Below are 14,964 nucleotides of genomic sequence, written 5' to 3' on the forward strand. Positions count from 1 at the left end.
TGTTTTATGACCCAATATGTTATCAATTTTAGAGAAGGTTCCATGAGGTGCTGAGAAGAAGGTATATTCTCTTGTGTTTGGGTAGAATGTTCTATAGATGCCTATTAAGTTTATTTGAGTCATAACATCTGCTAGTTTCCTTATTTCTCTGTTAAGTTTCTGTCTTGTAGACCTGTCATTGGTGACAGTGGGGTGTTGAAGTCTCCCACTATTAATTTGTGGGGTTTGATGTGTGGTTTAAGCTTTAGCAATGTTTCTTTTACAAATGTGGGTGCCCTTGTATTTGGGGCCTAGATATTCATAATTGAGGCTTCATCTTGATGGGTTTTTCCTTTGATGAATATGAAATGTCCTTCTCCATCTCTTTTAATTAATGTGGTGGTATTATGTTCCCCAAAATATCATGCATCCTAATACATTTATCTGGGGTCAGAGAACAGACAGCCACTAGATACAGAGGCTAGAAAATGGTGGCACTCACACCTTTAATCCTAGCATTCCAGAAGCATAAATGCCATCTGGATCTCTGTGAGTTTAAGGCCACATTGGAAACAGCCAGGCATGGTAGTGACACATGCCTTTAATCCCAGAAAGCAAGCCTTTAATCCCAGGGAGTGACGGCAGAAAGAGAAAGATATATAAGGCATGAAGACCAGAAACTAGAAGCTTTTGGCTGGTTAAACTTTTAGGCTTTTGAGCAGCAGTTCAGCTGAGATCCATTTGGATGAGGACTCTGAGGCTTCCAGTCTGAGGAAACATGATCAGCTGAAGAACTGGTGAAGTGAGGTAGCTGTGGCTTGTTCTGTTTCTCTGATCATTCAGCATTCACCCCAATACCTGCCTCAGTTTTGATTTTATTAATAAGAACTTTTAAGATTCTTGCTACAGATTAATTTTAATTTAAAGTCTATTTTATTAGATATTAGGATAACTACACTGGCTTACTTCTTAGGTCCTTTTCATTGGAAAATCTTTTCCCAACCCTTTAATCTGAGGTAAAGTCTGTCTTTGAAATTGAGGTGTGTTTTTTGTATGCAGCAGAAGGATGGATCATATTTTCATATCCATTCTGTTAGCCCATGCCTTTTTAATGGTGAATTGAGTCCATTGAAATTAAGAGATGTTAATGACCAGTGATTATTAATTCTTGTTATTTTTTGTTTTGGGTGTGTGTGGTGGTGGTGGTAGTGTGTGTTTCTTTTATTTGGGTTTTTCTGGTGTGAAATTGTCTATTGTCTGTGTTTTCATGGATGTAGCTAGCTTCCTTGGGTTGAAGTTTTCCTTCTAGTATTTTCTGAAGGTCTGGATTTATGAATAAGTATTATTTGAATCTGGTTTTGCCATGAAATATCTTGTTTTCTCCTCATAGAAGTCATGGCATGTCACTTCTAGTTCTTAGGTCATAGAGATTCAAAATCACTAAAAAGAACTTTAAAAATACGTAGGTCATGGAGGGTCACCCAAGGTCACTAAAGTCACATATGGTCCTGCTACAGCATTTATTAACTTAACCCTAAATGAATGTATTACATTGTCTTTGCTGTGTTCCTAATCAGCAAGTTTTAAATCGGTAAATGTAGGAAAATGATTTAATACTCTGATTTATCTGTTTCAAAAACTGTATACATTGTTTTTGAAACCATGAGGCATTAATATTAAATGAAGTGGTAAGAACCTTGCATATGACCCACAGGTGACTAGCACATGCATATGCATCCAAAGTATACAGACTTCTGTGTCTCAATTACTTTTGCAGCTTAGTAAATGAGGAAATAGGAATGCGTGGGTCAACACATTGTGCTCATTTAATTAAAGACACCAGGGTTTGGATTTCCAAGCCCCTGTTTCTTTCCACATTATCCTATATTCCTGCCAAAGAGCTCTTCCAAGGAAATGCAATTGTAGAGGTGACACCAACGTGGAATGAGCTGCTCCTCCCACCCTTCACCTCCATTAGAGAGGATGCTCATTATACTTCAGACAGGATCCTCAGTGTAAAAGATTCTAATTACCAGCATGATTAAAAATCTATCAGAAAATAAAACAGATCATACTATACACTTCTTGATAAAACAGGGGTATATGAAACCTGAACGTGAGTGAGGTTGCTCTCTGAGTGCAGCATGAGGTAGTTTGGGCTTCAGCATGGATCTTGCTGTTGCTACAGGACCCTGGACACATAAAATGGAACTTGAATGTGGCCATTTTTCCCACTGCAATATCTGTAGGCAACACTACTGTAGAGACTGTAAGGTCTCCTGTCAATGTGCCACATAACTGCTGCTTAACACAAGCTTTTGCTGTGAGCATCCACCCACCTCTCTTTTCTCCTGGGGACAGTCAGAACTAAGAAATCACAGGGGGCCCTTTCAGCTCTCAAATAACCTCAAGCCTACATCTGCAATACTTGACCTCGAGGGCATTTTATCTGGGGATGTTAGCATGCTTGTGGCTACTTTATAAAAGATTAGGGAATGGAAAATATCACCAGACCAACACAGAAAGACTTGCAGGAAGAAAAATCTTTCTCTAAAAGCAACATGCATTTTACATTAAAAATAAAGAAATAACTTGTATAGCATAGGCACAGGCTGAGAGAATAGTTCTTGGAATTTTCATTCCAAAAGGCACAGAGTTTAGTGTCTCATAACTCAAACCCGGGTAGCTAGCTACACAGGAAAGCATGCTTTTCCACATCAGAAACATAGCTTCCCTTCAGATCCAAGATTTCTAAGACTTCCATTTTTACAGTGTTTGTGTGTATAACCTATAGTCATTATAGTTAAACAACAAAAAGGATAATAACCTTTTTTGACAGACCATGCATTTTTATTGGTAGGAAACTAACAATTCAAATGATTTTTTATATGTTAGGCTAACCAATATCAACATGAAATTAGCATTTGAGAAAAGGAATACCATGCTAATTGTGGCTGATATTTCCAATTGGTTCAATATCTATGCAGCTAACAATGAACTCGAGGCCTGTGTAGACTCTATAAGTCTCTGGCAAGCTCTAGCTTACACAGAGTCGAACCAGATCTGATAGAGACAAATAAAAAGTACTCCAAGAGTCAGCTGATGGTATTTATCATGCAGCATGAGCTTGAGGTTAAGGCTGTAGTGGTACAACAAGAGTTTGGTGACAGTGCTTTCTGAGAGGACCACTGGCATTGTGGCTGAAAATGGGAAGCTAGATGGCTGTCAGCCCCGATGAGAGGGAGCTGATGAGTGTTTTACTGAGTTAATAGCATTATTGGGGCCTCAGCAGAAATATGTATTTAACATAGCAGAAGTAAGGATATTTGTTTATTCCTACTGAAACATGAGCCAAGTGGTAGCAGATATTCTCTGTCCCATTTCCTTGTCTACCTCTAGAATCTTGGCAGTGACTGACATACACTGGCACAACCACATGCCTTAGCTGATGAGGAATCCATCCAAACTCAGGCCAAACTGAAGCAGAAGGAGCCTGTGAAGTTGGGACTATAATGACAACATGGCTGGGAAGGAACAGGCAGGCAGGTGGTATGTAGTGGATAGCCGACCCAGCATTGGCCTGGAAGTTCCAACCCCCACTGAGGCTTCAGTAATGATCACGCCCACAAGGCGGGGCAGAGGAGGGAGCCAAAGACCGAGGATCAGGAGGAGGTCGCTCACTTGGTTCAGGGACGCTGGACGCTGGAGGTAGACCGAGCAGAGTTCTCCAGAGAACACCGCCGGACTGTGCTATACCTTTGCCAGACCCTGCAACCTACCCCTTCATTTGTAAGTTACCCCACAAAATAAACCTCCCTTTTAACTATGTGGAGTGGCCTTAATAATTTCACCAATATCTGGCGCCCAATGTGGGGCACGAACCCACGACCCTGAGATTAAGAGTCTCATGCTCTTGGTGAAATTATTAAGGCCACTCCACATAGTTAAAAGGGAGGTTTATTTTGTGGGGTAACTTACAAATGAAGGGGTAGGTTGCAGGGTCTGGCAAAGGTATAGCACAGTCCGGCGGTGTTCTCTGGAGAACTCTGCTCGGTCCACCTCCAGCGTCCAGCGTCCCTGAATCAAGAGAGCGACCTCCTCCTGATCCTCGGTCTTTGGTTCCCTCCTGTGCCCCGCCTTGTGGGCGTGATCATTACTGAAGCCTCAATGGGGGTTGGAACTTCCAGGCCAATGCTGGGTTGGCTATCCACTACAGTGGTATGTACTATAGGGGAGCTCAAATAAAAGGACTTTTCAAATAAAAAGGAGTTGCAAAGAGCTTGAGATGGTGTCAAGATGTCACGTAGGTGTAAGAATAAGAATCATTCCGTGGACAGCCACAGGAGGAACATGTGGTGAGGTCAGCAAGTACACTTCCAGTGAAGACATGAAAGAGCAGAACCCACAGGTTACAGGGGCAGATGGAACTCTTCAAGCAAAGCATAGTGTGTTGCATTTGATTCAATAAAGTGTCCTGATGATTTAGGCTGAGGTGGCTTGAGATGTTACTTAAGTCTAATTCAGGTTAATCAGTGACCTAAAATCATCCATCTGCCTTCAAAACCCAAAGTCTGAGAAATCTTGGGTCCAAAGCGAACCTATGTTTCTGTGTGGCAGACTGGATTAGCTGCCTGTTTCGTTGCCGTGACAAAGTACCCAGTACGCACAAGTTGGAGAAGAGAGGCTTTATCCTGGCTGACAGTTCTAGGGAACACAGACTATAATGGCTGGTGGCTTTGGCAGAGAAAGCAAGAAGAGGCTGGACACACTGCACCCATAATAGGAAGCACAGGCACAGTGCACACACAGGAGGGAGGGAAAGATAGATGAACGCTGGGTCCAGCCCCCTTTCCCTATTGTATTCTGTCAGGATCACAATCCAAGGAATGGTGCTGCACATATTTATGGTAGATCTTCCCTCCTTGATTGAACTAATCTACATTGTCCCTCATATGCATGCCTGGAGATTTGTTTCCTTGCAGATTTAAAGTCCATCCAAGTGGAGACTAACCATCACACAGACCTACACAAGAACCCACCAGAAAGCCCTGCCTGCCTCTCCTGGCAGCACCAACCACACAGCACTGATTCTATAGCTGTAAATGAATTTGCCTTCCAGTGTCCATCTTTCATAAAACAAATACTTTTATTTCTCCACCCAAGCTTTGCTATTGTTGATGTTATTGTTTTACTTTTTTTTTTTTTCTGGAGCTGAGGACCAAACCCAGGGCCTTGCGTTTGCTAGGCAAGTGCTCTACCACTGAGCTAAATCCCCAACCCCTGTTGATGTTATTATTATGGGGAGAGAACTCATCATATATTGTCTTTAAGTTTCCAACAGAGGGGAAAAAATCAATCTAATTTTAAAAATTCTAAGTTATATAAGCAAAATGACTTAGGCAATGTTTAATAAAGCCACAATTTCTAACCCTATTTCTTTCCTGCAGGCTGCTATGGCTTTTGTTGCTGGAAGAGCATAACTTAAGTCAACAGTTCCTGGAGCTCTCATTGATGCTGACACTATGTTCTCCATCATTTGTCCCACACTGCCCACTCAACTCATCTCCACTTAAATATTGAGCCAACACTATAGACTATCCCAGGTCATTTCCATTTTATAGAAATTGTAGATATGTTTCTCTTGAGAGAAACATGAGAGCTAACAAGATACCTCACTAGGGGAGGGTAAAATAATAGATTTTAGATTATGGGTTAGGTTTGAGTGCTGTTTAGGTCCATGGTATTCCGGGCTTTTGTTTAATGCATGGGAAGATAATTTGAGTTTACTTCTTCATTGTAATTTAAATTGTCCTCAAATAATTTCTCTAATTATAAAAACTAATGCAACTGCCTGAAACCCTGACAAGTTCATTCATCAATGACATTTATACATGGGGATGGTTTTGGTCAAAATATGGTGGTGCAGGCATTATTACTCGGCCTTGTTCCACATCCTCTGCTTCTCTTCCTGTCTGTCTTCCTTTGTTGCCATGTACTGGTGAAGGGCCTTAGTGTAGGAACAGACAAGGAGCCTGTGAACCATTATTTACAGTAAAGTCATTGTCATCCTGCACTCATCATCAACAAATTACTTCCTAGTTGACAATGCCTTCTTTTTATGCTTTTCAACTGCTTTTCTTCCACTGAAGAAATGTAGGGCACATTTCTTAACACAATATATACTGGAGGAGATGGGAATGGAGAGGAGGGGCTGAGGGGAAGGTGGGGGTGGGGGCGGGGGGGGGAGGACAGGGGAACCCATGGCTGATGTATAAAATTAAAGCACATAAAAAAAATACTGAAGCAGTAAAAAAAAATGTATAGTGAAGACTTTTCCTCACACTTATCAAACAAAACACAACCTAGACTACTTCCAGCTAGTAAAATACAACCCCAGTTATAATCAAATAGAAAAGACACCTGTCCCCGTGTGTTTGGGGAGCAGCCTGGAGGCTGCTGCCGGGTGCTCAGAAGGACTCTGAGCATCAGGCATCTTGGAGGTGCCATATTTTGCTTTAGACTGACAGGCTACCAAGTGAGTAGAGATGACAGTAAACAAATTCTGCTCTCTCTAGAATGATGCAAATGAAATCTGACATAGGTAAATCATAAGAAAAGTCATCCTTTCAGAAGTCAGGGAGGGATGAGGAGAGTTGCCACACAGCCAGTGACTGTGTCAGCAGGAGATGATACAACAATTAGACTCCCTATTTATCCAATTAGTCATGTATCCACTCTCATTTAGAAAAGGTGAGCCAATCTGTCTTAATTTAAAAATAAGTATTAAGGGTATATACTTTTCAGACATAAGATGTGAAAATATTGTAAACATATCAGAAACTATGTTATTACCCTTAAGTTAAAAATGAAAATGTCACAGACAACATAAGCTGTCCCTCCAGCCACCATGTGCACTGTCTTATTATCATCATATTCCATTCCTTAAGCATCCATCCCATGCCTAGTGTGTAACTGGTGACACATTTTTAAATGCCATGCTGTGAAAATTGCAGCAACAGAGGGGAAAAATAACTTGGGTTCATTTATTTACCATTGTTTAAAGTATCAGAACCACTTATTACATTTCAGGAGGATTCAATAGGAAATATGAAGGTAAACATGATTGTTCCAGTGAAAGCAGCTGTCCCAAGCACACCTCTGCTGACAGCTCAGTAAGGTGAGGCTGGGCTGTGTCCATTCTGTACACTGAACCTGTGCTTCTTGGTCTCATTTAGAAGGTACCAGCCTAGGCCTTGGGATGTCTCATCTGAGGAAGTTCATTGCTAGGAAAATGGTTGATAAATCTCACTATGTTGCTAAACTGTGTAACTGGGCTTAATTCACAAATAATGACCCGGGTGTTAGATTCAGCATGAGACACAGAATGCAACTCTCTGTAGTTTAGGGATATGTGGACAACAAGGGATATTTTGTACAATCTGAACAAATCTTAAAAATCACTTAATTGCTCTGAATGTCAATTCTTGATTTGAAAATTTTTCTACACATAAAGTGAATATGCATAAATATATTTACATATGAAGATATAGATATGATAGATAGATGATAGTAGATAGATAAAGATAGAAATAGATGTGTGTATATATCTCTGTGGTTGCACTTTTAAAAATCCTGCTACAAAACTGGCACTTAATGTTGGTCACTGTATACCAAATTTGCCCTTGGATGTATCAGATAAACATAAAAAACCTTATTAAAGTTTTTAAAACTTGTGCCCGATTTTGGATCCCATGTTTAGTTTTCCTGTACTGTCAGCACCCAGTTTTCTGTTTGCTCACTTGCCTCTGTAAATAGTAGCTTCAGACACTAAAACTAAATAGTCTCTGAGAAGCCTGGGGGATTTGCCCATCAGTGGAGGAGGCTGAGCAGCCCTTGGCTGTCTGTGAAGGTAGCAGCTAACATAAGTCACAGCATCTAGCCAATGGCCTTTCTTTTTGGCTTTTCCCTGTAACTTACTAGTTTCTCCAAGATCCAGCTTGGGCACACAGAATGTGCATATAAAAACAGGGAGTCACTCATATTGAACTTGAATCTCCAGCCTGGCTTTTTAGTCATCAGCAACAGCAGTAACTGCATGAAGCTGGACCGAAACTCAGCAATGACATCTTGCTTCATCTAAATCCATGTATTTCCCATTGCATTAAGTGGTTTTATTTTATCTGACAGGATACACAGGTTCTTACAGTAAAGAATGAATCTGTGTCTTGAGTAAATTTATTTATTTCAATGCAAAAAATTGAGTGTGAGAAACAGAAAATCCTCTCAAGAGATTCTGAAATGTTTCTTCTCTCTCAAGAGGTCATCACAAGATTCCTAAGATTTATGCTGGCACGGGAATAACACACATAAATTTTGCCTGTAAAGTTAAATACAGGAAGTCCCACATAGGCATCAGGATGATGAGTTCCTAAACAGGGGCTCCAGTCCCACATGGCCATACCCTGAATTTTGTTAGGGATTCACTTCTGACTTAAATTTTCCATTTAATTTCAACTAAGATAATTTATACTTGTGGTTTACATCTGGGACCTCAGTGAGGCTAATTCGTGGATTATAGGAAAGTCCTGATGGCTTAGAAGGAGGATATTGGTACAGCTATAAATCCGAAATGTGACATCACATGGGTGAGAGTTTGAGAATCAGGGTGTGGCAATGGAGGACTGTAGCTATATCTCAGTCCTTTCTACTTTAATTCTTATTTGGGGACAGGGTTTCTCTATGTCAGTGTTCAGACTGGCACTTATCACATTCTCTGGCACAGTAGTGTAGGGTGAGGAGCTGGGATTACAAACCTGCCCCACCCACTCTGGCTAATATATTTGTCTCAAACTAGGAACACTGAGAACAGATAAATCCTGGATATTGAATATTCATAGATTGTTGCCCTTGTTGGCAAAAGACATGGAGGAAAAGGAATGAAGAGACAAATGGAAAACTTTCATTGGGAGCTTCCCAGGATGAGAAAAAAAAATCTGTCTGCAGACCAATGTACCCTCTTCTAGAAAATCCAGGTGCGCAAGGGATGAAAGTCAGGTGTTTCTCTTAGTATTTTTTTTCTTTCTTTTTTTTTATTTTCTTTTTTTTCTCCTTTTTTTATTTATTATATTTGTGTTTTAATTTTACACATCAGCCATGGGTGCCCCTGTCCTCCCCCCTCCCGCCCCCACTCCCACCTTCCTCTAAGCCCCTCCCCTCCATTCCTATCTCCTCCAGGGCCAAGACTCCCCTGGGGATTCAATTCAACCTGGTGGATTCAGTACAGGCAGATCCAGTCCCCTCCTTCCAAGCTTAGCAAAGTGTCCCTGTGTAAGCCCAAGGTTCCAAACAGTCATGCACTAAGGATAGGTCCAGGTCCCACTGCCTGGGCACCTCCCAAACAGTTCAAGCTATTCAATTGTCTCACTTATCCAGAGGGCCTGATCCAGTTGGGGGCTCCACAGCTTTTGGTTCATAATTCATGTGTTTCCATTAGTTTGGCTATTTTTCCCTGTGCTTTTCCAATCTTGGTCTCAACAATTCACACTCTTACAGTCCCTCCTCTTTCTCGACAATTGGACTCCTGGAGCTCCACCTGGGGTCTGGCTGTGGATCTATATATCCACTTCCATCAGTTATTGGATGAGAGTTCCACCATGACAGTTAGGGTGTTTGGCCATCTGATCACCAGACTAGGTCAGATCAGGCTTTCTCTCGACCTTGCCAGTAGTGGATGTATCATTGTGGATTTCTGGGGACCTCTCTAGGACTTTGCTTCTTCCTGTTCCCATGCGGTCTTCATTTATCATGGTCTGTTATTCCTTGTTCTCCCTTTCTGTTCTTGATCCAGCCGGGATCACCTGCTCCCCTAAGCTCTCTTTCCCTTGAAACTTGCCCTTCATTACTCCCACTGTCGTCCAGGTTGTTCATGTAGATCTCATCCATTTCTCTGTCTGTGATCCCTGTGTCTTTCCTAGAGTCCCGTTTTCTAGGTAGCTTCCCTGGAGTTGTGTAGCAGTCTAGTCATCTTTGTTTTACATCTAGTATCCTCCCATGAGTGAGTACATACCATGTTTGTCTTTCTGAGTCTGGGTTACCTCACTCAGGATGATTTTTTTCTAGATCTATCCATTTGCCTGCAAAACTCATGATGTCATTGTTTTTCTCTGCTGAGTAGTACTCCATTGTTTATATGTACCATATTTTCTTTATCCATTCTTCAGTTGAAGGGCATCTAGGTTGTTTCCAGGTTCTGGCTATTACAAACAATGCTGCTATGAACATAGCTGAGCAAATGCCCTTGTGGTATGATTGAACATTCCTTGGGTATATGCCCAAGAGTGCTACAGCTGGGTCTTGGGGGAGATGGATTCCCAATTTTCTAAGGAAGCACCATATTGATTTCCAAAGTGGCTGCATAAACGTGCATTCCCACCAGCAGTGGAGGAGAGTTCCCCTTGCTCCACATCCTCTCTAGCATAAGCTGTCTTCTGTGTTTTTGATCTTAACCATTCTGACAGGTTTAAGGTGGTATCTCAGAGTCATTTTTATTTGCATTTCCCAGATAATTAGGGATGTTGAGCAATTCCTTAAATGTTTTTCAGCCATTTGAGCTTCCTCTGTTGAGAATTCTCTGTTTAGTTCTATAGACCATTTCTTTTTTTATTTTACTCTTTCACAACTGAGACTTTATGGGTTGAGTACACAGACATTTCAATTCTTAAAACATGGACCCAAACTCTAAAAGTCATACATTGTGTTCACGTACCCCAAAGAGCCATGTGTTGTTTCTCCTTGAACTTATTCCAGTGATGTTCCATCCTAAGCTTGGCAAGTTTTCCCTAAGACCTCACATAACAATCAAATGCTCACTGACTCACAATTTTATCCCACATACAGTACATATTCAAAATTTTAATCTTTACAGCACATTATCACAATTGTTAGGAAAATGGACTGCCATGACCAGAGACAGTTCTGACAGGGCAAAAACCGAGGAGTGGTCTTTTTAGGATATACAGTTCTACTAGAAACACGAGACCAGAAATAACTGAAAATATTCCAGACACAAATGCACGACCAAGACTCCAAATTACCATTTAGCATGCTTTGTGTTGTAGGATATAAAAGTAGCCCCCTCTACGGAATGTTGGTGACCCTGAGACAGTCACAGCCTCTCCTGATTCAGCATCCTGCTATTTTCTGGTTGTACCAAAAAATAAACAACCAGCAAGTGATTTAACCTCTTAAAAAAATCATTTGCACTTAAAAAATGGGATGAGGTGGGACTTTCTCCTACCTTTTAAAAATGTTTCTAGAGCTACTAAAAAACTCGCATTTACAAAATAGTTGATAATAATATTCCTCTGGATTGTACAAGAAGGGAGGCGGGGACACTGAGTTGGACTTGGCTTCTTTCTCTTCTACTGCAGAGGCTGGACTCTTGTTCTCAGTCTCTCCATTTTCTGCAGGCACATCTGTGGTTTGCTGGTCCACCACCTCAGCCTGTTTGCCCTTTGCTCCCCTCTTCACTTTGGTTTGCACTTTTGTGTCTGATGACTTATCCTTTTCCTGCAGCCTTCTTAGGCTTCGCGTCCACCTTGGCAGGGGCAGGCTTGGCTGACAGCCTCTCAGGAGCGTCGCTTGGGCTCCGCCACTCTGTCCCCGCTAACCTTCCTCTTGGGCATCATGGCAGAGCTGGGTGGGAGGCGCATGTGAGGCTGAACCTGTCACGGAGCAACACCGCCTCGGCCGCCACTGCACGAACTACTCTATAGCCCATTTCTTAATTGGACTGTTGGGCATTTTGATGTCTAATTTCTTGAGTTCTTTATATATTCTGTATATCTGTCAGATGTGGGGTTGGTGAAGACCTTTTCCCATTCTGTAGGCTGTCACTTTGTCTTGTTGACCGTGTCCTTTGCGCTACAAAAGCTTCTCAGTTTCAAGAGGTCCCATTTATTAATTGTTGTGCTCAGTTGTCTGTGCTGTTGGTGTTATATTTAGAAAGTGATCTCTGGTGCCATTGAGTTCAAGACTACTTCCTACTTTCTCTTCTATCAGGTTCAGAGTAACTGGATTTATGTTTTGATCCACTTGGACTTAAGTTTTGTGCACGGTGACAGATATGGATCTATTTGCAACCTTCTACACATTGACATCCAGTTATGCCAGCACCATTTGTTGAAGATGCTTTCTTTTTTCCATTGTACATTTTTGGCTTCTTTGTCAAAAATTATATGTTGATAGGTGTGTGGGTTAATGTCAGGGTCTTCAATTTGATTTCATTGGTCCACATGTCGGTTTTTATGCCACTATCAAACTGTTTTTATTACTGTAGCTCTATAGTAGAGCTTGAGGTTGGGGATTGTTATGCCTCCAGAGATTGTTTTATTGTAAAGGATTCTTTTGACTATCCTGGGTTTTTTTGTTTTTCCATATGAAGTTGAGTATTATTCTTATCCACCATGATCAAGTAGGCTTCATGCCAGGGATGCAAGGGTGGTTCAGCATACGAAAGTCCATCAATGTAATTCACCATATAAACAAACTCAAAGAAAGAAAACCACATGATCATCTCACTAGATACAGAAAAGGCATTTGACAAAATCCAATACCCCTTCATGATAAAGGTCTTGGAGCGATCAGGAATACAGGGAACATATCTAAACATAATAAAGGCAATCTACAGCAAGCCTACAGTCAACATCAAATTAAATGGAGAGAAACTCAAAGCAATACCACTAAAATCAGGAACAAGGCAAGGCTGTCCTCTCTCCCCATACTTATTCAATATAATACTTGAAGTTCTAGCCAGAGCAAAAAGACAACATAAGGAGATTAAGGGGATACAAATTCAAAGGAAGAAGTCAAACTTTCCCTATTTGCAGATGACATGATAGTATACATGAGTGACCCCCAAAATTCAACCAGGGAACTGATACAGCTTATAAACACCTTCAGCAACATAGCAGGATACAAGATCAAGTCAAAAAAATTAGTAGCCCTCCTATATACAATAGACAAACAGGCTGAGAAGGAAATCAGAGATACATCACCCTTTACAATAGCCATAAATGATATAAAATACCTTGGGATTACTCTAACTAAGCATGTGAAGGACCTATATGACAAGAAGTTTAAGTCCCTGAAAAAAGAAATTGAAGAAGATGTCAGCAAATGGAAAGATCTCCCATGCTCATGGATAGGCAGGATTAACATAGTAAAAAATGGCGATCTTACCAAAAGCAATCTACAGATTCAACGCAATTCCCATCAAATTACAAACACAATTCTTCACAGACCTGGAAATAATAATACTCAACTTCATATGGAAAGTCAGGTTTTTCTCAGTGCTCTGTGGATTTGTGGTCTCCTCCAGCTTTGTGGCTAATTCAGGAAAACCTGGCCCCTTGTTTATAGTGTTTAGTTGCCTGTCTCCTTGTTGCAATCTGCCTAGTACCAAGCACACATTTCATCCTGCATTCCATTATCTAGGATAAAATCACCTGAGACTCTCCCTACCTCTGCTTAGTCATGGACTTTCAAGAAAAGAATCAATCAGCACACAGTAGGATTAAAACCTCTAAGACCCACAAGGCAGAATGTGTTAACCACTTTGTCTCAGAAGCCACACTCAATGTGATGGTGTGCTCTCTGAGAAGCACATACACTTCACAGGTGTTTTCTCTGAGAAACCACAAAGAAATCATCAAAGACCAAGCCCAGCCTACAGAGGAATTGCTTTGAAGGTTGGGACATTAGCTGAGCTCAAGGGTCTCCACCTTTGTCCTCTGAGGAGTCAGAAGTCTCACTGGAGTCAGAGGGACACAACATTTGCTGCAGGTAGTTAAGCGACATAGGGGGCTTTGTGTTCCCATCTGAAATTTGGAGAAAATCAGGAAAGATATGAGCCTTCACAGTCACAGAAGTTACAGAGAGACTATGAGATGGCCATAGGCTAGGGAATCACATTCTTAGACTTAGAACTTAGAGATTTTAGAAAGAGGTGTGAAGGTTTCTACAGGTGTCTGGAAATGGAGACAAGGTGAATGTTTGTTAAGAAAAACAAAATATTCTGGAACTGGGGACCTGGAACAGAGATTGAGCCTATGTACCGAGACTTACAGAGACTATGTAAGGCCATGAGTTCAATCCCCAGTACCAACAAAATAAATAAATACTAAAAGAACAATATACTAAATTATATTATTCTAGAGTAACTCTGTTGGGGGATATTATTTTAAGGTGTGTCACTTTTGTTTCTGTTACATTTGTTTAACTCTGTGAAGCTATATTACTTTGCTTGTCTAAAACACTTGATGGTCTAATAACGAACTGAACATCAAGGCAGGAAAAAGAATAGGCAAGTCTGGTGGGCAGAGATAATAGTTAGAAGGAGAAATATGGGAGGAAAAAAGAAGGAGCAAGAGAACAAGGAAAAGCCAACTTCTCAGCCACATAGTTAGACATAGAATAAGAAGAAAAGAAAAGATACAGAGAAATAGATAAAGGTAAAAGCCCAGAGACAAAAGGTAGACAGGATAATTTAAGTTAAGAAAAGCTGGCTAGAAATAAGCCAAGATAAGGCCAGGAATTTATAATTAAGACTAAGCCTCCATGCATGAGTGATTTATTTGAGAACTGGTTGGTGGGCCACCCAAAAGGGTAAAAACAACCAACAACATTACTTTACCCTATAATAGATCTTTAAATATGTATAAAACAATTTGGATATGATGATTATCATCCTCAAATATATTTCTATTTAATTCTTGTATTGTAGTTTTGTTATAAAAATTATCACAAATACGTAATTCAAAGGTTGGTGATGTGCCTCTATATTCACACCACAGCAGAGCCTTCCAGGTAGGAGGGTTGTAAATCTGAGAACCAGCCTAGGCTATCAAATAGTGTTCTCTCTCTCTCTCTCTCTCTCTCTCTCTGTCTCTGTCTCTCTCTCTCCCCTATGAATAAAAAAAAATTTAA

At 40.8% G+C, this 14,964-nt stretch overlaps 1 protein-coding gene and 1 pseudogene across 1 annotated transcript in view; both read right to left on the minus strand.

Moving 5' to 3' along the window:
• Csmd1 (CUB and Sushi multiple domains 1) overlaps positions 1–14,964 on the minus strand; it is a 600,818-nt gene that overhangs the window by 514,207 nt on the left and 71,647 nt on the right. The window lies entirely within an intron of this gene.
• LOC118568840 lies at positions 11,272–11,663 on the minus strand (annotated as a pseudogene).

This window comes from Onychomys torridus, chromosome 17 (assembly GCF_903995425.1).
Source record: "Onychomys torridus chromosome 17, mOncTor1.1, whole genome shotgun sequence".
NCBI lineage: Eukaryota > Metazoa > Chordata > Mammalia > Rodentia > Cricetidae > Onychomys > Onychomys torridus.